The sequence below is a fragment of the Salvelinus sp. IW2-2015 genome, linkage group LG4p, assembly GCF_002910315.2.
Source record: "Salvelinus sp. IW2-2015 linkage group LG4p, ASM291031v2, whole genome shotgun sequence".
Lineage (NCBI taxonomy): Eukaryota > Metazoa > Chordata > Actinopteri > Salmoniformes > Salmonidae > Salvelinus > Salvelinus sp. IW2-2015.
The window spans coordinates 12,813,371-12,836,816 of record NC_036841.1 but is presented as its reverse complement, the minus strand read 5'-3'; positions in this window follow the sequence as shown (position 1 = coordinate 12,836,816).

Below are 23,446 nucleotides of genomic sequence, written 5' to 3'. Positions count from 1 at the left end.
GGTCCTTAGGCTGTCTGGTTGTTGCCCTCCTACGCCTCCCCAACGTCTCCTGACTGTACTGGCCTGTCTCCTGCGGTAGCGCCTCCATGCTCTGCCGACAACTACGAAACTGACAGGACACAGCAAACCTTTTTGCACACAGCTCGCATTGATGTGGCCATGCCTGGGATGAGCTGCACTACCTGAGCCACTTGTGTGGGTTGTAGAACTCCTCTCAGGCTACCACTAGAGTGGAAAGCACCACCAGCATTCAAAAAGTGACCAAAACATCAGCCAGGAAGCATAGGAACTGAGAAGTGGTCTGTGGGCTACCACCTGCAGAACCATTCCTTTATTGGGGGTGTCTTGCTAATTGCCTATAATTTCCACCTTTTGTCTATTCCATTTGCACAACAGCATGTGAAATTTATTGTCAATCAGTGTTGCTCCTAAGTGGACAAGTGGACAGTTTGATTTCACAGAAGTGTGATTGACTTGGAGTTACATTGTGTTGTTTAAGTGTTCCCTTTATTTTTTTGAGCAGTGTATAAAATACAAAAAATTAAGAAGAAACCCTTAAATGAGTAGGAGTGTCCAAACATGATATCGTCTTGACTGCAAAACATTGCACAAAGTATATCACATATCAGGAAATCTCAGACAGCTAAAGTAATGGCACCAGATCATTTTTCATCCCCCCTGGTTTCAGAGAATGACTGACTTCATCTGTCTGTCTAGGGGAATCTGCACAATCATTTCAGCTCAACTTTTAAATGTTTCCAAAGAGTCCGTGGCACCACCCAGATTGTCCCCCTGCAAACAAGTTAAATGCAGTGGCATTCCTTCCGGTGCCATTGAGTTTACTTAATTGATTGCTCCCCCCTATTTGGCTAACTGAAACATCCCCATGTAATGTAATTGGGATCCTTCATTGACCTTCATCTTCTTTATTTAATTAACTATTTTCTTCTCTCCCTCTTCTTGCAATTCCATTTAACTCCGAAGACCCTCGACGGTCTCAGACATTGATGGGACCTGTAAGACAGACAGAGACTTAATGTCAAATAAGGGATATCACCTTGGCTCCTCGGTCCAATGTGTGCCACAGCCAGCTTGTTTGTCAGGGACCTTCTAATCCGTGAACGTCATCTATCACTTAGCCACGGCCTTCATGCCTGTCAAGAGCCAAAGTGAAGAGTCAATAGGCAGTCCTTGCTGATGTGGATAACATCCAATACATCAGGAAATAAACCACCTGGAAAGCATATTGAGAAAATATGACAAGCTCAATTTAACGTGTATTTCCTGAAATTATCACACAGTTTGGATAAATTAGAATTAACCAGCTTTTAAACATGTTAATTTTTGATGTGCAGACAATTACAGAGCTTGGTCCTTTGTAAGGAATAAGTCTATTGAGGGTTCTTAATTATAAAAGTAATACTTATCTTCATTGTGRTAAATATGGCTATAGGTGGGTTATGTTATGCTAATAGTGCTATTAGTCGACAGCCAGCTTTTAATATGAACTCATAGGGTTCTCACAGCATACTCATTTATTAACATACCCTCAACGCACCAACACACTGTTTGATAAATCTGCACCATGGTCTTACATTGGTTCTCTGGACCCTCACGGAAAATCACTGTTTTTGAATTAAGTTTTCACTGTAGCATTAGAGTCCATTGTGTTCATCTCTGCAGGATAATTGCTTTATGTAGACATAGGCACAGATAATATATGTTTGGTTACCTAGCAAAGACCGACATCACTGCAGGAATTTGCCTCAAGGTCTCCCCCACCATCTCTTTCAATTGATAATCAACTTACCAAGGCAGTTGCTAACTATTAATCTTCAATGGTAAAATTGGAAAAAGTTTAAAGATAATGACAATTTAGATAGTTATCACCTTGTGTAAAATTGTTGTATCAGCTTTAAAAATCGTTAACAAATCACAGCTTTGTTCAAGCTAATGGCATGTAATCTTTCAACAACAAAGAATTCAAAGGTTAAAATAACCCTATGTTTTCTCTTGGTTCCTGCCTACTGAACATGGCCTCATTTAGAAATTAATTGAAACGGAAAGTACCGTACTACTACATGAATTTGACCAATAAGAACATTCTCGTTATCCGTAAAAAAAATGGTTTGCTACATTTTGCTGACTTGTAGAACAATGCACATATAAGCAATGTCATTATACATATCATAAATTATTCACAAAATAACAGACTATTTTCTATTTGACCCTCTCACCTATGAATTAGTAAACACATTTGCCAGGCAAATGAATAATACAACATTTTGTAATGCACAGACACCTGACATCTGTCACGTGTCTGGGAAGTAGAGCGCGAAGTGCTCCAGAGGGTCTTGGCATACACCATGCATTAGTACACTGCAACATGTGATGTCAGGCCCCTGAGAGGACAGAGTCACAAGAGGTGAGCCCTCAGGAGAGGTTAAAGAGCTTCACATTTGGGTAGTGGGCCAATGGATTCCCAATGGACACTACTTAACATGAATTTAAGTGAGTTCAAAGGTCAATAGTTCCAATCCAGTGCTATTCAGTTCAAGGCTTTATGCTTTGAAAGAAGGGTAGCACTTTATAAATACTCCACACAATAAAGCATTTATAAAGGATTAGTAAATTGTTTATTCATAATTTATTAAGCATTACTTCATTCATAAGATGTTTAATATAGGTTCTTATAAACTGTTTAAACGTTTTTCTCTAGTGGATTTTTATTCCTTCATTAATACTGATATGTGATTGAGGTAGAAATGTTACATGTACAGTATTACCTTTAAATGCTTCCAGTGCTTCAGTCTTTTAAATGCAGACTATTTTCACCCGTCGCTTTGTTTGGCTGAACCTTAACTGAGCCTTTAAATGTAAATGGGATAGTTCAGCTAAGTAATGTCTTCCGATAGTCTGTGGACTGCTCTTAATCTCTTGTGGACAGATTCTGCGTTTCAATGGGATGGAATGCATAGGATAACAAGCAGCAATACTTCTGGTGTTTGTGTTTTCTTCACTGATTATTTMGACATACTAGGATTGGGCAAAGGCAGTGCTTAAACTTTGACTGCGTCATGCATGGGGCTGAGAGTTTCCTTTTGTGAGGGTGGAGACTTCATAAACCAGAACTCCCAATTTTGAACACGTACTGTATGGACCTAGAATTTAATCATGCAGCTGACCAAATGACTCTATCTTAGTTCTGGGTTAATTAACCAAGAGTACACTTTGGTTTTCATAGAAAATTTCACTGCCAATAAACCCTTATGTTAGCATTTTCTGACTGAAAACATTATTTTACTCAGCATAGAGAAGTTACACATCACATTATTACAGCACTGTGACTGTTATGGGTTACTAACATTTATAAATGTGGGAGTAATGATTCATGTATTATGAATAACAGGGGTGCAACTTTCACTGGGGATGGGGGGAGGACATGTCCCCCGCACGTTCTGAAATATAATTTTTGTCCCCCCCAGTTTTATAATTGTAATGTGATACAAAACGAGGCAAAGGTGTGCTTTAGGATCAACCGGACGCCTCCGAGCGGCCGGGTAGGCTGTTTAGAGTCCTTATTCGACTGGATTTAAAAAAAAAATAAACATTGTCCCCCGCACTTCTTAAACCAAAGTTGCGCCCCTGATGAATAAACTATTTACTAATCCATTGTAAGTGCTTTATTACGTGGAGGTATTATAAAGTGCAACCAAAATAAGAGTGAATAATGGACTTTGCACAGCATTTGTTGATTATAGCCTGTGTGTCTGATAATATAACTAATTATAGACCTATACGGTGAAAAAGTCTTTAGAGCATGCTCCGTTGAAACTGACAGCTTGGTCAACCCCTGTGGGCGACTGAACAACTGTTTGATGCCAACAGACTGCATCCTTGTGTGAAAAACATCAAGTGATACAGTACGATTTGTACAGAAACAACACCAATGTGGCAGCCAGAGCAAGACAGAGGACAAACTCAAGCGGCAATGGGAGTGAGGCAATATTGTTTCATATACCGGCTTAATCACCTCTTCCAATACCAATTAGTACGGTGGTAATACAGTACACATCCTCATATTATTACAGAAAAGCTACACAACAAACTACAAAGAGTCATGAATTACTATCCTCTGTTATAGTTGCCCAAAATCTATTTCCTCATTGCCAAAATATATTCCTTAACGGTTTCCCTCTGCCAAGTCCCCGTTGATCCCTGCAGCCAATGAGATTGTTGCTGGAAGCTAAAGACCCCCCCCCAGCATCAGAAACCTCCTAAGAACCACGCTGTTATCAAAGCTTCCTACTCAAAAGACCAAGGTATACCCTGCCCACGTTCTCCTCCACAAAGAAAAGACTCCTCACGAAAATCCCCTCTGGTCTGGTGAGGATGGTCTGTGTGTGTGGGCTGAGAGAGAAAGAGAGAGAGAGAAAGTAGAGAAAGGTAAAGAGAGAGAGATCCTAACTGTTAAGAGTACGTCTCTGACCATTATTGCATAGCCACAGGGCTGTATGTTTGTTTTGGTATATTCATGCCTCAGACATTTTAGATTTTATTAGGATCCCCATTAGCACATGCCAATGGCGACAGATAGTTTTACTGGGGTCCGACACCACGAAAAAGACAACAGACAAAATACTAATATTTACAAACATTTAAAACGTTAACATGTAGTGTGTGTGTCTGCATCTATCAGTTACATGTACATACTATGCATTAGGAAAGTATTCAGAGTACTTCACTTTATCCACATTTTGTTACGTTACAGCCTTATTCTAAAATTGAATAATTGTTTTTTTCCTCATCAAACTACACACCATACCCCATAATGACGATGCAAAAAACATTTTTTCAACAAAAAAAACGAATTTATAAAATAACAAACTGAAATATTCAGACCCTTTACTAAGTACTTTGTTGAAGCACCTTTGTCAGTGATTATAGCCTTGAGTCTTCCTGGATATGACGTTACAAGGTTGGCACACCTGTATTTGGGGAGTTTCTCCCATTCCTCTCTGCAGATCGTGTTAGATGCACTATTGTAAGTGGTTGTTCCACTGGATATCATAAGGTGAATGCACCAATTTGTAAGTCGCTCTGGATAAGAGCGTCTGCTAAATGACTTAAATGTAATGTAAATGTGTCAAGCTCTGTCAGGGTGGATAGGGAGCGTTGATGCACAGCTATTTTCATGTGTCTCCAGAGATGTTTGTTCGGGTTAAAGTTCGGGCTCTGGCTGGGCGATATTTCCCGAAAGCCACCCCTGCTTTGTCTTGGTTGTGTGCTTAGGGTCGTTCTCCTGTTAGAAGGTGAACCATTGCACCAGTCTGAGGTCCTGAGTGCTCTGGAGCAGGTTTTCATCAAGGATCTCTCTGTACTTTGCTCCGCTCATCTTCCCCTCGGTCCTAACTAGTCTACCAGTCCCTGCCGCTGAAAAACATCCCCACAGCATGATGCTGCCACAAGGAAGGTGCCAGGTTTCCTCCAAACGTGACCTTTGGCATTCAGGCCAAAGAGTTCAAACTTGGTTTCATAAGACCAGAGAATCTTGTTTTTCATGGTCTGAGAGTCTTTAGGTGTCTTTGGGCAAATTCCAAGCGGGCTGTCATGTGCCTTTTACTGAGGAGTGGCTTCTGTCTGGCCACTCTACCATAAAGGCTTATTTCGTGCAGATTTGATCTCCACACAATCAATGACAGAGCTTGAGACGATCTGCAGAGAAGAATGGGAGAAACTCCCCAATACAGTTGTCTTAAGCTTGTGGCGTCATACCCAGGAAGACAAGGCTGTACTCGCTGCCAATGGTGTTTCAAAAAAGTACTGAGAAAAGAGTGTGAATACTTATATAATAGTGATATTTCCATATACATTTTTTTTTTTAAATGGGCTTTGTCATTATTGTCACACCAGTCTTGGTTTTGGCTCCCCGTCCTGTCCAGCTCAGGCATTCGGCATCGCTGGCCTTCTAGCTGCTGCCAAACCTACTGCTGGCAAACGCCCTTCACTCGTCAACCCCGGACTTGTCTTGTCATCACTGCACACATCTGGTTCCAATCCGCACTTTATCACTGTATATATAATCCCTCTGTCATTTTTCTTTGTCGGTCATTGTATATGTTACTTGTTTTCCTGAGAGGAATCTCTTCTACTCTTTCCTGAGTACTTTATATTTTGTACTTTGGGTTCACCCTGTGCCTTTTTGTTTATGAGATATATTTTGAGCACAACAGCGTTTGGGTTTCGTCCCGCTTTGGTCTATGGTGCTTAAATAAATTCAGTAGTTCAAAACCCGCGACCTCCTCCTGCTTACTCCTCTCTACACCAGTGACAGAATGACCGACCCAAGAAAACAGGAAGCAGCAGGACATCCCGACCTCTGTTGGAGCGAAGCTCCGCCACCATGACTCGTGCTTGGAGTGCCTCGGGACTGCCATGAACGAGGTGCATCGGGCCATACGCCAACTGCAGGCTACACCACCACCTTCCCAGCTTCCCGCAGTCGTTCTAGCCACCCCACCACCATCTACATCACCCGGACCGATTTCTGGACTGTGGCTACTTCCACTGGCTGGAACGACCAAGACCTGTTGATGGTTTTCCGCTGCGGGCTACAGGCGGATGTCCAGACCGAGCTAGCCTGTCGCGATGAGGACCTCACGCTGGACCAGCTCATTACCATGGCCATCCACCTGGATAATCTCCTGCGTGCCCGTCGTCGCCCATCCCGGGGGTTCGGGTCTCTCCCAGGAACCTCCAGCCAGACTGAGCCCATGGAGGTGGGCACGACGCACCTCCCCTGAGGAACGTCAATGCCGCCGTCAACAGGGTCTCTGCTCCTAATGCGGGGAGTCAGACCACACCTGGAACACCTGTCCCAGACGGAGAACCAGACGAGGAAGCAACAGGCCCGAGGAGTGCTCCTACACCTTCCCAGGTAAGCGTGGACATGCCTTGCTCCTCTCTGTCCACCCAGCCCGTCCTCCTCTCTGTCACCTTCCCTGGCTATCCTGGCCCCCCACTGAGTCTTGCCCTAGTGGACTCCAGTGCTGAAGGCAATTTCCTAGACCAGTCAGTGGCCTTATATTTACGCATTCCTCAAGTCCTTTTACAACCCTCTATCCCAGTCCTTGCCCTAGATAACCTACCCCTAGGAACAGGACTGGTGCGCCATACCACGATTCCCATTTCCCTCACAGTTACTCACAACCACCAGGAACACATCACTTTCCTCATCTTAGACTCTCCTGCACACCCCGTAGTTTTTGGTTTCCCCTGGCTACAGTTGCATAACCCCAGTATATCATGGACAGAAAGGAGGTTGTTGGGTTGGTCACAGGAGTGTCAGGGTAGGTGTCTCTCAGTGTGCAAAAGATTCATCCATCAGACCATCTCTCTTTTTGCTGAAGAAGGAGGAGAGAGGTCTGCGCCCCTGTATCGATTACCAGACACTGAATAAGGCTACTGTTAAATTGTTATCCCCTGCCTCTCATACCAACTGTGATCGAACAGATGCACAGTGCTAAATACTTTACTAAATTGGGTTTACTCAGTGCCTACAACCTGGTGCGCATCAGAGAGGGGGATGAATGGAGGACCGCCTTCAGCACTGGGCACTATGAACACAGGGTAATGCCCTATGGCCTGACAAATGCACACTCGGTTTTTCAATCATTTATTAACAAGGTGTTTAGAGACATGGGAGTTTACATACACCTTAGCCAAATATATTTAAACTCAGTTTCACAATTCCTGACATTTAATCCTAGTAAGAATCCCTGTTTTAGGTCAGTTAGGATGTCAGAATAATAGTAAAGATAATTATTTATTTAAGCTTATATTTCTTTCATAACAATCCCATTGGATCAGAAGTTTACATACACTCAATTAGTATTTGGTAGCATTGCCTTTAAATTGTTTAACTTGGGTCTTCCGCAAGCTTACCACAATAAGTTCGGTGAATATTGGCCAATTCCTCCTGACAGAGCTGGTGTAGCTGAATCAGGTTTGTAGGCCTCCTTGCTCGAACACTCTTTTTCAGTTCTGCCCAAAAATGTTCTATAGGTTTGAGGTCAGGGCATTGTGATGGCCACTCCAATACCTTGACTTCGTTGTCCTTAAGCCATTTTGCCATAACTTTGGAAGTATGCTTGGGGTCATTGTCCATTTGAAGACCCATTTGTGACCAAMCTTTAACTTCCTGACTGATGTCTTGAGATTTTGCTTCAATATATCCACATAATTTTCCTACCTCATGATGCTATCTATTTTGTGAAGTGCACTAGTCCCTCCTGCAGCAAAGTACCCCGACAACATGATGCTGCCACCCCCGTGGTTCACGGTTGGGATGGTGTTGTTCAGCTTGTAAGCCTCACTATTTTTCCTCCAAACATAACGATGGTCATTATGGAAAAACACTTCTATTTTGTTTCATCAGACCAGAGAAAATGTATCCAAAACATACAATCTTTTTCCCCATGTGCAGTTGCAAACCGTAGTCTTGCTTTTCTATGGAGGTTTTGGAGCAGTGGCTTCTTCCTTGCTGAGCAGCCTTTCAGGTTATGTCGATATAGGTCTTGCTTTACTGTGATTATAGATACATTTGTACCTGTTTCCTCCAGCATCTTCACAAGGTCCTTTGCTGTTGTTCTGGGATTGATTTGCACTTTTCACACCAAAGTACGTTCATCTCTAGGAGACAGAACGCGTCTCCTTCCTGAGTAGTATGACGGCTGAGCAGTCCCATGGTGTTTTTAATTGCGTACTATTCTTTGTACAGATGAACGTGGTACCTTCAGGCATTTGGAAATTGCTCCCAAGGATGAACCAGACTTGTGGAGGTCTACAATTTATTTTCTGAGGTCTTGGCTGATTTCTTTTGATTTTCCCATGATGTCAAGCAAAGAGGCACTGAGTTTGAAGGTAGGCCTGGAAATACATCCACAGGTACACCTCCAATTTACTCAAATGATGTCAATTAGCCTATCAGAAGCTTCTAAAGCCATGACATAGTTTTCTGGAATWTTCCAAGCTGTTTAAAGGCACAGTCAACTTAGTGTATGTACATTTCTGACCCACTGGAATTGTGATACAGTGAATTATAAGTGAAATAATCTGTCTGTAAACAATTGTTGGAAAGATAAAGTAGATGTCCTAACCGACTTGCCAAAACTATAAATTGTTCACAAGAAATTTGTGGAGTGGTTGAAAAACAAGTTTTAATGACTCCAACCTACGTGAATGTAAACTTCCGACTTCAACTGTATAATACTTTCAAAAATGACATTCTCCAATCCCCTCCTCACAGCTTTTAAAATTCAACACCCCCAAGTGGCAAACTTGATGGACAGTTTAACTGTCACTTAACCCGTCACACAAGCTATTTCAAAGAATACTAGACTGAGGTGCACCATTTGTAGTGCAACCATATAGCTCACTTTAAAGGCAAAGTTAAGCGAGGGAATCGTTGTGTCGTGGTACAACTCTGTGACCTTTTAAAATCTGACTTTTCCTCGTATTTATCTAGTTATCATCCAGGACATTGGACATTACAGTTGTGAAATGMAAAAATGTCAAGCTATTAATAGAGGGAGAGATGACTGACAGTGGGACTGGAGACAGCTATAGATCTGTCATGCCTTTCAACGTATTTAAATAATTTCCTGACATTTAAAGACGTGCCGTGGCCCTGAAGTTAAGAGGTCATTGCTTTTTTTTCTCCTTTACTCATCTTTTCCTACTCTTCAGTCCTGATTCTATTTGGTCCCTTTATTAAAGTGTTTTAGCTCACCGGCAGCCATCCAGAGGCAGGTAATATACAGAGTCCATTACTGGGCCAAAATGAATTTTGATGGTGTGAAACAGCGTTTTGTCAAAGTGGATATTAAAACCAGAAGGTATACTCGAAGCCAAAGAATCAGTAAACAGAAGATACTCTGCAGTGAGGCACAGCGTTGCCATGAAAAAAGGCGAGGTGTCCGAGATTTCTCTAGACATAATGTCAAACGTTATCGGACAACTTGACAGAGCAGTCTATGTTCTAGTCTTAGAAGAGCAATATGGCATTGTTCAAACTGCTGAGGTCCCCTCATGAAGGCCAAAGAACATTATGGTAGACGTCCTCTACAGGACTGCAAATTGCTCCTCACAATGAAATACAGACATCTGTGCAATAACAAAAAACTGTGAAAGAGTGATAAAGTCTAGACAAGCTGAATGCCACTTCACTGTAAAAAGCAGGGCTGTMTAAAAGAGTACACATGAATCATTTCATAGAACTCTATAAAGCAGTTTTCACAGCCAGTCTTCGATGGAACACCAAAAAATGGCGGCTCACTTTTGCAATATTTCAACCTGACTCCTCTACTTATGAAATGGTAGCAATCATAATGCTTGAATTGAATCTGCTATATTTTGATGATTACATCATATCTTATGTTACATTTGACTGATGCCCATACAATACCAAAATGGTAGTGATACACTACATGGCCAGAAGTATGTGGACAGGTGCTCGTCGGACATGTCATTCCAAAATCATGGGCATTAATATGGAGTTGGTGTAACGGGCTTCCTCCTTCTCCTCATCCGAAGAGGAGTAGCAGGGATTTGACCAAAATGCAGCGGGTTGTGAATACATATTGATTTAATAGACAAAACGGAAAAACACGACAAACACTTGAATAATTACAAAACAAATAAACGAATGTAGACAGACCTGGACACGAACTTACATACAACGTGAAGAACGCATGAACCAGGAAAACAGACTACATAAAACGAACMAACTAACAAAAACCGGAACAGTCCCGTGTGGCGTAACATACAGACACTGACACAGGAGACAATCACCCACAAACAAACAGTGAGAACAACCTACCTTAATATGACTCTCAATTAGAGGAAAACGCAAAACACCTGCCTCTAATTAAGAGCCATACCAGGCAACCCAAAACCAACATAGAAACAGCAAACATAGACTGCCCACCCAAAACTCACGCCCTGACCATCACACACATACAAAACAACAGAAAACAGGTCAGGACCGTGACAGTTGGTCCCCCCTTTGCTGCTATAACAACCTCCAATCTTCTGGTAAGGCTTTCCACTAGATGTTGGAACATTGCTGCGGGGACTTGCTTTTATTCAGCCATTAGAGCATTAGTGAGGTTGGGCACTGATGCTGGGTGATTAGGCCTGGCTCGCAGTCAGTGTTCCAATTCATCCCAAAGGTGTTCGATGTAGTTGAGGTCAGGGCTCTGTGCAGGCCAGTCAAGTTCTTCCACATCGATCTCGACAAACCCTTTCCGTATGGACCTCGCTTTGTGCACGGGGGCATTGTCATGCTGAAACAGGAAAGGACCTTCCCCAAACTATTGCCACAAAGTTGGAAGCACAGAATCGTCTAGAATTTCATTGTATGCTGTAGCGTTAAGATTTCCCTTCACTGGAACTAAGGGGCCTTGCCTGAACCATGAAAAACAGCTCCACACCATTATTCCTCCTCCACCAAACTTTAGTTGGCACAACGCATTTGGGCAGGTAGCATTCTCCTGGCATCCACCAAACCCATATTCGTCCAGATGGTGAAGCGTGATTCATCACTCCAGAGAACACGTTTCCACTGCTCCAGAGTCCAATGGCGGCGAGCTTTACACCACTCCAGCCGACGCTATTAGGCTTGTATGCGGTCATGGAAACCCCTTTTATGAAGCTCCCAACGAATAGTTATTGTGCTGACATGGCTTCCAGAGGCAACTCGGTAGTGAGTGTTGCAACCGAGGACAGACTATTTTTTTACACGCTACGCGCTTCAGCACTCGGCGGTCCCGTTCTGTGAGCTTGTGTGGCCTACCACGGGTGTGGCTGAAATCGCCAAATCCACTAATTTGATGGCGTGTCCAACATACTTTTCTATATATAGTGTTTTTTCTCACCCCATGGCAGGGCATTTTCTCCACTATTTTCTTTGAATTGTTTCACCAAATGGAATGATGTCACTTAATTTACCCGCAGGCTGTAATCAAGACACGCTTAGTCAGCGGAAGTCTGAACCCAAAGTCTGAAATATTCAACAGACATATTTTGAGGTTGTGTAACACTTTCCCAGGTAAAACCATGTTGGGACTCGTGAGAACTCAAAACATAGATTCACAACCTATAGGCCTCAGCAATAAAACATACTAGATAAAACATACAGCGGCCACTGTCACCAAATACATGCAATTGAAATGGTACTGTAGAGTTGGTCATCAACAAATAAAATACCCCCCATGCCCCATGCCAGTTGATAACCATCCTCCTTTTAGGACATCACATCTCCTTACACCTTAGACTATCACAGTGGCTTCGTAAAAACCACGTGATGAATCTGGGCTGTCCTGAAAATCCAATGGCGCAAGATATAGCCTAGTTCGCAWTCGCACTTTGGTCCGCAGGTAGTATAACTTTTCATTACATTTCATTACATCTCATTATAGTACAACGGTTTGATTTGTCTAATCTTAGCAATTTCTTCTTAGCTAGCTACATAGCCGTCTTTGTATCAAAGATAATTGCGTAATTATCGTATTTCGTCGTCCTAACGAAGTCTACACTGCTATCTGCCCAGCAGCTAGCCAGCTAGCAAACGTCCACCGTCTACCGAATAGCAGCACTGTAGAAACTATTACACTCAACTGAACGACTTGATTAGTGTAGTGTTAGCTAGCTACATAGTTGTCTTTCGCTTCTTCGTATCCAAGATAATTGTGTAGTTTAGAGTGTGTAGTTTTAGATGATTATCTTAATTTACCGAGGGTAGCTACAGCTATTTGTCGTCCTTAACGTAGGAGACACTGCTAGCTAGCCAACAGCTAGCCAACGTCTACCGAATAGAAACTTCCGCACTCAACAACCCGGTCGCATTCCGCTTCGCTCCACAGGTAGTATCACATTTTCATTTCATTTCATTACAGTACAACGGTTTGATTTGTTTGATCGTAGCTAGCTACATAGCTAGCTACATAGCCGTCTTTGTATCAAAGATAATTGTGTAGTCTAGAGCGATTTTCTAGGTTAGCTAGCCAGCTATTGTCGTTCTTTTAACGCAACGTAACGTAATCAACACTGCTAGCTAGCCAGCTACGCCCCGAATAGCAGCACTGTAGAAACTATTACACTCAACGGAACGACTTGATTAGTGTAGTGTCAACAACGCAGCACTGCCAGCTAGCCTACAAAGTCAACAACGCAGCCACTGCCAGCTAGCCTATTTCAGCAGTACTGATCATCTTATCATTTTAGTCAATAAGATTCTTGCTACCGAAGCTTAACTTTCTGAACATTCGAGACGTGTAGTCCACTTGTCATTCCAATCTCCTTTGCATTAGCGGTTCTCTTCTGTAGCCTGTCAACTATGTGTCTGTCTATCCCTGTTCTCTCCTCTCTGCACAGACCATACAAACGCTCCACACCGCGTGGCCGCGGCACCCTAATCTGGTGGTCCACGCGCGCACGACCCACGTGGAGTTCCAGGTCTCCGGTAGCCTCTGGAACTGCCGATCTGCGGCCAACAAGGCAGAGTTCATCTCAGCCTATGCCTCCCTCCAGTCCCTCGACTTCTTGGCACTGACGGAAACATGGATCACCACAGATAACACTGCTACTCTACTGCTCTCTCTTCGTCCGCCCACGTGTTCTCGCACACCCCGAGAGCTTCTGGTCAGCGGGGTGGTGGCACCGGGATCCTCATCTCTCCCAAGTGGTCATTCTCTCTTTCTCCCCTTACCCATCTGTCTATCGCCTCCTTTGAATTCCATGCGTCACAGTTACCAGCCCTTTCAAGCTAACATCCTTATCATTTATCGCCCTCCAGGTTCCCTCGGAGAGTTCATCAATGAGCTTGTGCCTTGATAAGCTCCTTTCCTGAGGACGGCTCACCTCTCACAGTTCTGGGCGACTTTAACCTCCCCACGTCTACCTTTGACTCATTCCTCTCTGCCTCCTTCTTTCCACTCCTCTCCTCTTTTGACCTCACCCCTCACCTTCCCCCCTACTCACAAGGCAGGCAATACGCTCGACCTCATCTTTACTAGATGCTGTTCTTCCACTAACCTCATTGCAACTCCCCTCCAAGTCTCCGACCACTACCTTGTATCCTTTCCCTCTCGCTCTCATCCAACACTTCCCACACTGCCCCTACTCGGATGGTATCGCGCCGTCCCAACCTTCGCCTCTCTCTCCCCCGCTACTCTCTCCTCTTCCATCCTATCATCTCTTCCCTCTGCTCAAACCTTCTCCAACCTATCTCCTGATTCTGCCTCCTCAACCCTCCTCTCCTCCCTTTCTGCATCCTTTGACTCTCTATGTCCCCTATCCTCCAGCCGGCTCGGTCCTCTCCCGCTCCGTGGCTCGACGACTCATTGCGAGCTCACAGAACAGGGCTCCGGGCAGCCGAGCGGAAATGGAGGAAAACTCGCCTCCCTGCGGACCTGGCATCCTTTCACTCCCTCCTCTCTACATTTTCCTCTTCTGTCTCTGCTGCTAAAGCCACTTTCTACCACTCTAAATTCCAAGCATCTGCCTCTAACCCTAGGAAGCTCTTTGCCACCTTCTCTCCCTCCTGAATCCTCCTGCATCTCTCTCCCCTCCCCCCCCCCCTCCCTCCCTCTCTGCAGATGACTTCGTCAACCATTTGAAAGAAGGTCGACGACATCCGATCCTCGTTTGCTAAGTCAAACGACACCGCTGGTTCTGCTCACACCTGCCCTACCCTGTGCTCGACCTCTTTCTCCCCTCTCTCTCCAGATGAAATCTCGCGTCTTGTGACGGCGGCGCCCCAACAACCTGCCCGCTTGACCCTATCCCCTCCTCTCTTCTCCAGACCATTTCCGGAGACCTTCTCCCTTACCTCACCTCGCTCATCAACTCATCCCTGACCGCTGGCTACGTCCCTTCCGTCTTCAAGAGAGCGAGAGTTGCACCCCTCTGAAAAACCTACACTGATCCCTCCGATGTCAACAACTACAGACCAGTATCCCTTCTTTCTTTCTCTCCAAAACTCTTGAACGTGCCGTCCTTGGCCAGCTCTCCCGCTATCTCTCTCAGAATGACCTTCTGATCCAAATCAGTCAGGTTTCAAGACTAGTCATTCAACTGAGACTGCTCTTCTCTGTATCACGGAGGCGCTCCGCACTGCTAAAGCTAACTCTCTCTCTCTCTGCTCATCCTTCTAGACCTATCGGCTGCCTTCGATACTGTGAACCATCAGATCCTCCTCTCCACCCTCTCCGAGTTGGGCATCCCGGCGCGGCCCACGCTTGGATTGCGTCTACCTGACAGGTCGGTCCTACCAGGTGGCGTGGCGGAAATCTGTCTCCACCACGTGCTCTCACCACTGGTGTCCCCCAGGGCTCTGTTCTAGGCCCTCTCCTATTCTCGCTATACACCAAGTCACTTGGCTCTGTCATAACCTCACATGGTCTCTCCTATCATTGCTATGCAGACGACACACAACTAATCTTCTCCTTTCCCCTTCTGATGACCAGGTGGCGAATCGCATCTCTGCATGTCGGCAGACATATCAGTGTGGATACGGATCACCACCTCAAGCTGAACCTCGGCAAGACGGAGCTGCTCTTCCTCCCGGGGAAGACTGCCCGTTCCATGATCTCGCCATCACGGTTGACAACTCCATTGTGTCCCCTCCCAGAGCGCTAAGAACCTTGGCGTGATCCTGGACAAACACCTGTCGTTCTCAACTAACACAAGGCGGTGGCCGTTCCTGTAGGTTCATGCTCTACAACATCCGCAGAGTACGACCCTGCCTCACACAGGAAGCGGCGCAGGTCCTAATCCAGGCACTTGTCATCTCCCTCTGGATTACTGCAACTCGCTGTTGGCTGGGCTCCTGCCTGTGCCATTAAACCCCTACAACTCATCCAGAACGCCGCCAGCCCGTCTGGTGTTCAACCTTCCCAAGTTCTCTCACGTCCACCCGCTCCTCCGCTCTCTCCACTGGCTTCCAGTTGAAGCTCGCATCCGCTACAAGACCATGGTGCTTGCCTACGGAGCTGTGAGGGGAACGGCACCTCATACCTCCAGGCTCTGATCAGGCCCTACACCCAAACAAGGGCACTGCGTTCATCCACCTCTGGCCTGCTCGCCTCCCTACCACTGAGGAAGTACAGTTCCCGCTCAGCCCAGTCAAAACTGTTCGCTGCTCTGGCCCCCCAATGGTGGAACAAACTCCCTCACGACGCCAGGACAGCGGAGTCAATCACCACCTTCCGGAGACACCTGAAACCCCACCTCTTTAAGAATACCTAGGATAGGATAAAGTAATCCTTCTCACATCCCCCCCCTTAAAAGATTTAGATGCACTATTGTAAAGTGGCTGTTCCACTGGATGTCATAAGGTGAATGCACCAATTTGTAAGTCGCTCTGGATAAGAGCGTCTGCTAAATGACTTAAATGTAAAATGTAAATGTTCTACAGACATTTAGACTGCATTATCTTCCAGCACTGTCTGCGAGGTCTATGAATCAGACATTTAGACTGCATTATCTCCAGCACTGTCTGCGAGGTCTATGAATCAGACATTTAGACTGCATTATCTCCAGCACTGTCTGCGAGGTCTATGAATCAGACATTTAGACTGCATTATCTCCAGCACTGTCTGCGAGGTCTATGAATCAGACATTTAGACTGCATTATCTCCAGCACTGTCTGCGAGGTCTATGAATCAGACATTTAGACTGCATTATCTCCAGCACTGCTGCGAGGTCTATGAATCAGACATTTAGACTGCATTATCTCCAGCACTGTCTGCGAGGTCTATGAATCAGACATTTAGACTGCATTATCTCCAGCACTGTCGCGAGGTCTATGAATCAGACATTTAGACTGCATTATTCCAAGCACTGTCTTGCAAGAGTCTATGAATCAGACATTTAGACTGCATTATCTCCAGCACTGTCTGCGAGGTCTGATGAATTCAGACATTAACTCATGTATCTCCAGCACTGTCTGCGAGGTCTATGAATCAGACATTTAGACTGCATTATCTCCAGCACTGTCTGCGAGGTCTATGAATCAGACATTTTCTGTTGTGACTGACTGTCCTCCACTGTGGCTTCACTTACACAGGGTTCACAGCCCACCGGCTCCTGAGGGAGTTGTGCCTCCCATCTGGAAAGGTCACAGCCACCACCAGTGTATCTCAATTATACAGCTTGGCCTAATAGCCTCCCTTGCGATGCAAAACACAATGGAGCATGTTCACTGTGCATTAAGCCCATGTTAAATATTCACAGGCTCTAATATTGTGCTATATGCATTTAATGTATAGTTGAATGGACTTTGTATACACATACAGTATGTCTATTGTAGCACCCTCTATTTGGTACCTCCCAGAATATGGCATGTCATATTCAACACCTCTCAACAACACCCCTCTCATGTGATTACATCGGAGAATGTTGGCACTGTCGTGACTCAGGTAAGTGCTAGCCTTTTCAGTGGGTTTCATTTCCTGTGATGTTGGCAGAAACACGAGAGACTTGGGTATGAAATCTCTCTCTAGTCGGCTTGTGAGACAATGGGAAGCACGGAGAAGAATCGTTTGGTGGCGGGTGTTGGACAGTTAGAGAAAAGAACACAGGTCTTTGTGGGCTGGGACAATAATGTCTCTCTGAGGCGATAGTAGAAAGGGATGGGAGTTCCAGGATTGTTGTCCTGTTAGCCCTGTGTATGGTGATGTGGGATGTCCCTGTGGGTGACAGTAGCCCTATCTCCTGCCTTAGAGGATCACAGATTGGGCTCTATTGGAGAGCAGCAGGCCCCTTGCGGGTATTTTGATGACTGGACAGGTGAATAAGCTGTGGACGAAGCCTGTTGCTACTTTGCATTATTAATCATTAGCAGCCACTGGGTCGTTCTGCTCTCAGGCAGGGGCAAGCAGACCTTCTGGGAGAGAGGAGACTGTATGTGTTTCTGTATGTGTGTGTGTGAGTGAGTATGTGTGCATCCTCTCAAGTATTTTTAAACAGAGATCCAATTGAATAGCAGTATTACAAATTAATATCATATGTAAAATGTGTGAAATTCCGTTTGAGTATGTGGGCGTGTGCACACTATACACAGAATTGCATCTGAGCCCTGAAACCCGATACTGCAGGCCTTTTCTAAATATTTATCCAGTAATGGCCTCAGCTTTTAAATGAACTGAAATGCCTTAGCTTCCGAAATTCCTTTGTAATGTACAGTAATTGGGTTAGCCTTTCAAGTCCTAATTCAGTTACCCAGACATTGACCTCCTTGAGCTTTGCTTTTGAAGCTAGCTGCAGACTGAAGGTTTCACCACTTCTCAACCCATCACTTGGTATTGCTATAGTCTGCTAATTACTTTGGCAAATGGTTTTGCGCTAATCTGCATGTGTGAGCATGCCCTCATTCCTGGTGCGCTTGGAAGTGTGGTTACTGCTGTAGGCAATGGCGGGTGAAACACAACACAGCTGCAGAGGTAACCTGTTATTGAATTAATTTAATTGGCCCCCAGTTCTTGGTTTAAACAGATGAGTTCACAGGACCATTAATGAGTTGATTGACAACAGTCAGATCAACAGTCAACAGTTGTAACAGATTGTAATCAAGGAGGAATGTTTTTTTWWTTTTTTATTTCACCTTTATTTAACCAGGTAGGCAAGCTGAGAACAAGTTCTCATTTWCAATTGCAACCTGGCCAAGATAAAGCAAAGCAGTTCGACACATACAACAACACAGAGTTACACATGGAGTAAAACAAACATACAGTCAATAATACAGTAGACAAAATAAGGATATACAATGTGAGCAAATGAGGTGAGATAAGGGAGGTAAAGGCAAAAAAGGCCATGGTGGAGAAGTAAATACAATATAGCAAGTAAAACACTGGAATGGTAGATTTGCAGTGGAAGAATGTGCAAAGTAAAGATAGAAATAATGGGGTGCAAAGGAGCAAAATAAATAAATACAGTAGGGGGATAGGTAATTGTTTGGGCTAAATTATAGATGGGCTATGTACAGGTGCAGTAATCTGTGAGCTGCTCTGACAGCAGGTGCTTAAAGCTAGTGAGGGAGATAAGTGTTTCCAGTTTCAGGGATTTTTGTAGTTCATTCCAGTCATTGGCAGCAGAGAACTGGAAGGAGAGGCGGCCAAAGGAAGAATTGGTTTTGGGGGTGATCAGAGAGATATACCTGCTGGAGCGCGTGCTGCTATGGTGACCAACGAGCTGAGATAAGGGGGGACTTTACCTAGCAGGGTCTTGTAGATGACGCTGGAAGCCAGTGGGTTTGGCGACGAGTATGAAGCGAGGGCCAGCCAACAAGAGCGTACAAGTCGCAGTGGGTATATGGGGCTTTGGTGACAAAACGGATGGCACTGTGATAGACTGCATCCAATTTATTGAGTAGGGTATTGGAGGCTATTTTGTAAATGACATCGCCGAAGTCGATGATCGGTAGATGGTCAGTTTTACAAGGGTATGTTTGGCAGCATGAGTGAAGGATGCTTTGTTGCGAAATAGGAAGCCAATTCTAGATTTAACTTTGGATTGGGATGTTTGATGCGAGTCTGGAAGGAGAGTTTACAGTCTAACCAGACACCTAGGTATTTGTAGTTGTCCACATATTCTAAGTCAGAACCGTTCAGAGTAGTGATGTTGGACGGGCGGGCAGGTGCAGGCAGCGATCGGTTGAAGAGCATGCATTTAGTTTTACTTGTATTTAAGAGCAATTGGAGGCCACGGAAGGAGAGTTGTATGGCATTGAAGCTCGTCTGGAGGGTTGTTAACACAGTGTCCAAAGAAGGGACAGAAGTATACAGAATGGTGTCGTCTGCGTAGAGGTGGATCAGAGACCTACCAGCAGCAAGAGCGACATCATTGATGTATACAGAGAAGAGAGTCGGTCCAAGAATTGAACGCTGTGGACCCCCATAGAGACTGCCAGAGGCCCGGACAACAGGCCCTCCGATTTGACACACTGAACTCTATCAGAGAAGTAGTTGGTGAACCAGGCGAGGCAATCATTTGAGAAACCAAGGCTATTGACTCTGCCGATGAGGATGTGGTGATTGACAGAGTCGAAAGCCTTGGCCAGGTCAATGAATACGGCTGCACAGTATTGTTTCTTATCGATGGCGGTTAGGATATTGTTTAGGACCTTGAGCGTGGCTGAGGTACACCCATGACCAGCTCTGAAACCAGATTGCATAGCGGAGAAGGTATGGTGGGATTCGAAATGGTCGGTAATCTGTTTATTGACTTGGCTTTCAGAGACCTTAGAAAGGCAGGGTAGGATAGATATAGGTCTGTAGCAGTTTGGGTCAAGAGTGTCTCCCCCCCTTTGAAGAGGGGGATGACTGCAGCTGCTTTCCAATCTTTGGGAATCTCAGACGACACGAAAGAGAGATTGAACAGGCTAGTAATAGGGGTTGCAACAATTTCAGCAGATAATTTTAGAAAGAAAGGGTCCAGATTGTCTAGCCCGGCTGATTTGTAGGGGTCCAGTTTTTACAGCTCTTTCAGAACATCAGCTGACTGGATTTGGGAGAAGGAGAAATGGGGAAGGCTTGGGCGAGTTGSTGTCGGGGGTGCAGTGCTGTTGACCGGGGTATGGGTAGCCAGGTGGAAAGCATGGCCAGCCGTAGAAAAATGCTTATTGAAATTCTCAATTATAGTGGATTTATCGGTGGTGACAATGTTTCCTGTCCTCAGTGCAGTGGGCAGCTGGGAGGAGGTGTTCTTATTCTCCATGGACTTTACAGTGTCACAGAACTTTTTTGAGTTTGTGTTGCAGGAAGCAAATTTCCGCTTGAAAAAGCTAGCCTTGGCTTTTCTAATGTGTATATTGGTTTCTAGCTTCCCTGAAAAGTTGCATATCACAGGTGCTGTTCGATGCTAATGCAAAACGCCATAGGATGTTTTTGTGTTGGTTAAGGGCAGTCAGGTCTGCAGAGAACCAAGGGCTATATCTGTTCCTGGTTCTACATTTCTTGAATGGGGCATGCTTATTTAAGATGGTGAGGAAGGCATTTTWAAAAAATAACGGGATGACGGGATGAGATCAATATCCTTCCAGGATACCCCGGCCAGGTCGATTAGAAAGGCCTGCTCGCTGAAGTGTTTCAGGGAGCGTTTGACAGTGATGAGTGTAGGTCGTTTGACCGCTGACCCATTACGGATGCAGGCAATGAGGCAGTGATCGCTGAGATCTTGGTTGAAAACAGCAGAGGTGTAATTTAGAGGGCAAGTTGGCTAGGATGATATCTATGAGGGTGCCCGTGTTTACAGCTTTGGGGTGGTACCTGGTAGGTTCATTGATAATTTGTGTGAGACTGAGGGCATCAAGCTTAGATTGTAGGATGGCTGGGGTGTTAAGCATGTTCCAGTTTAGGTTGCCTAGCAGCACGAGCTCTGACGATAGATCGGGTGCAATCAGTTCACATATGGTGTCCAGAGCACAGCTGGGGGCAGAGGGTGGTCTATAGCAGGCGGCAACGGTGAGAGACTTGTTTTTAGAGAGGTGGATTTTTAAAAGTAGAAATTCAAATTGCTTGGGTACAGACCTGGATAGTATGATAGAACTCTGCAGGCTATCTTTGCAGTAGATTGCAACACCTCCCCCTTTGGCCGTTCTCTCGTCTGAAAATGTTGTAGTTAGGGATGGAGATTTCAGAATTTTTGGTGGTCTTCCTAAGCCAGGATTCAGACACGGCTAGAACATCCGGGTTGGCAGTGTGTGCTAAAGCAGTGAATATAACAAACTTAGGGAGGAGGCTTCTAATGTTAACATGCATGAAACCAAGGCTATTACGGTTACAGAAGTCATCAAAAGAGAGCGCCTGGGGAATAGGAGTGGACCTAGGCACTGCAGGTCCTGGATTCACCTTAAAGAGAGGCATGCTTAGTCGAGTGATCATAAGGGTCCAGTGAGTAGTGAGGTTGGTTGGGGTAACGGCGATTCAGACAGCTAGCTGAGCCATTGGTAGCAAGCTAGCATAGGATGGAAGTCTGATTTTAGCCACCCCGTGCGTTTCCGACGGTAGATTAGTGGGGTCTTGTGTGGTGGAGGGGATCAATCCAATTGGCAAAATAGATATAGTTATAGTGACCCAAGAAAAATTGTCCGATAGATAGACCTATTCAGATAGCAGCCGATAAGACGGCTAACGATTAGCGGGCCGCAGATGGGCGTTCAGGTAACGTCGCGACGAAAGTGCCAGTTGGATAACTCCCTCGGGCAGATAACGTCGGTAGTCCAGTCGTGAAGGCCTGGTGGGGCTCCACATCGGCAGTAAAACGGGTCCGGATAGGTGATTGTAGCCCAGGAGTGGCTGATGGAAATCCTCAGCTGGCTAGCTCTGGAATAATTGATGTTTGCTCCGGGATCGACGTAGGCCAATAATCACACGGATAGCAGCTAGCTAGATGCGAGTTCCAGGTGTAAATGTCCAGAGCTTGCGGTTGAAATCCGGGGATATGGAGAGAAAAATAGGTCCGGCATGTTCTGGTCTGAGTCGCGTTGCACAAAACTGCCGATAGCTTTTCGAGCTAATGGATAGCTGATGACCACAAACCGTGGTTAGCTGAATACTAACGTTAGCCAGTAAACTGGCTAGCTTCTGGCTAGCTTCTGGTTAGCTTCTGGCTAGCTTCTATTGTGGATTTCAGATTTGAGGTAAATAATACTTTTWAAAAAAATAATTGGTGAGGCGGGTTGCAGGAGAGTGTTTTGAAGTTGAGTTTTAGGAAAATAAAATATATAAAAGATATGCGAAGAAAGATGTAAATATATATATATATACACGGGACACGACAAGACGAGGACAAAGGACGTCTGACTGCTATGCCATCTTGGGAAGAGGATAGAGGATTATACTGCTACTGCTACTGCTATCCTCTTATAGAGGATAGCAGTAGGCCTACACAATGGTTTGTTATTCACAGAAATATGAATGTTGGTAGTAATCTAAGCTATGTTTCAAAATGTTGCTTACAACCACACATTTGCGTAACTGTGCATAGCAATGTTCTTATTCAAATTTATACAGTACAATGCATAGTTTTCATTTTCTTTATCTTATTCTCAACAGGGCGAACACAACATTGCACTCAACAGCTAAATCTTCTCCATGAAAAGGTAATGGACTGACTGTCATGGTTAGTTGGCACAACTTCCAATGCTCTCTTTGAAAATGGCAACGGAAAATGGCTAAACACGGAAAATTATGATTATACATATTTTTTCATATTAGTGATGCTGTCCAAATCAGAGTGACAGGCATTGCAATGCCATAGTGGTGGCTTTTCATATATAGTACTGCTTGTTGGAATGCAAAAGGACAATTTTGAAGGTTCTCCCAAAACCTTAATTGATGGAAAACATTAAAGTTGGGGGGGGAATTGGTGTGAAGTTGTGGAAAGT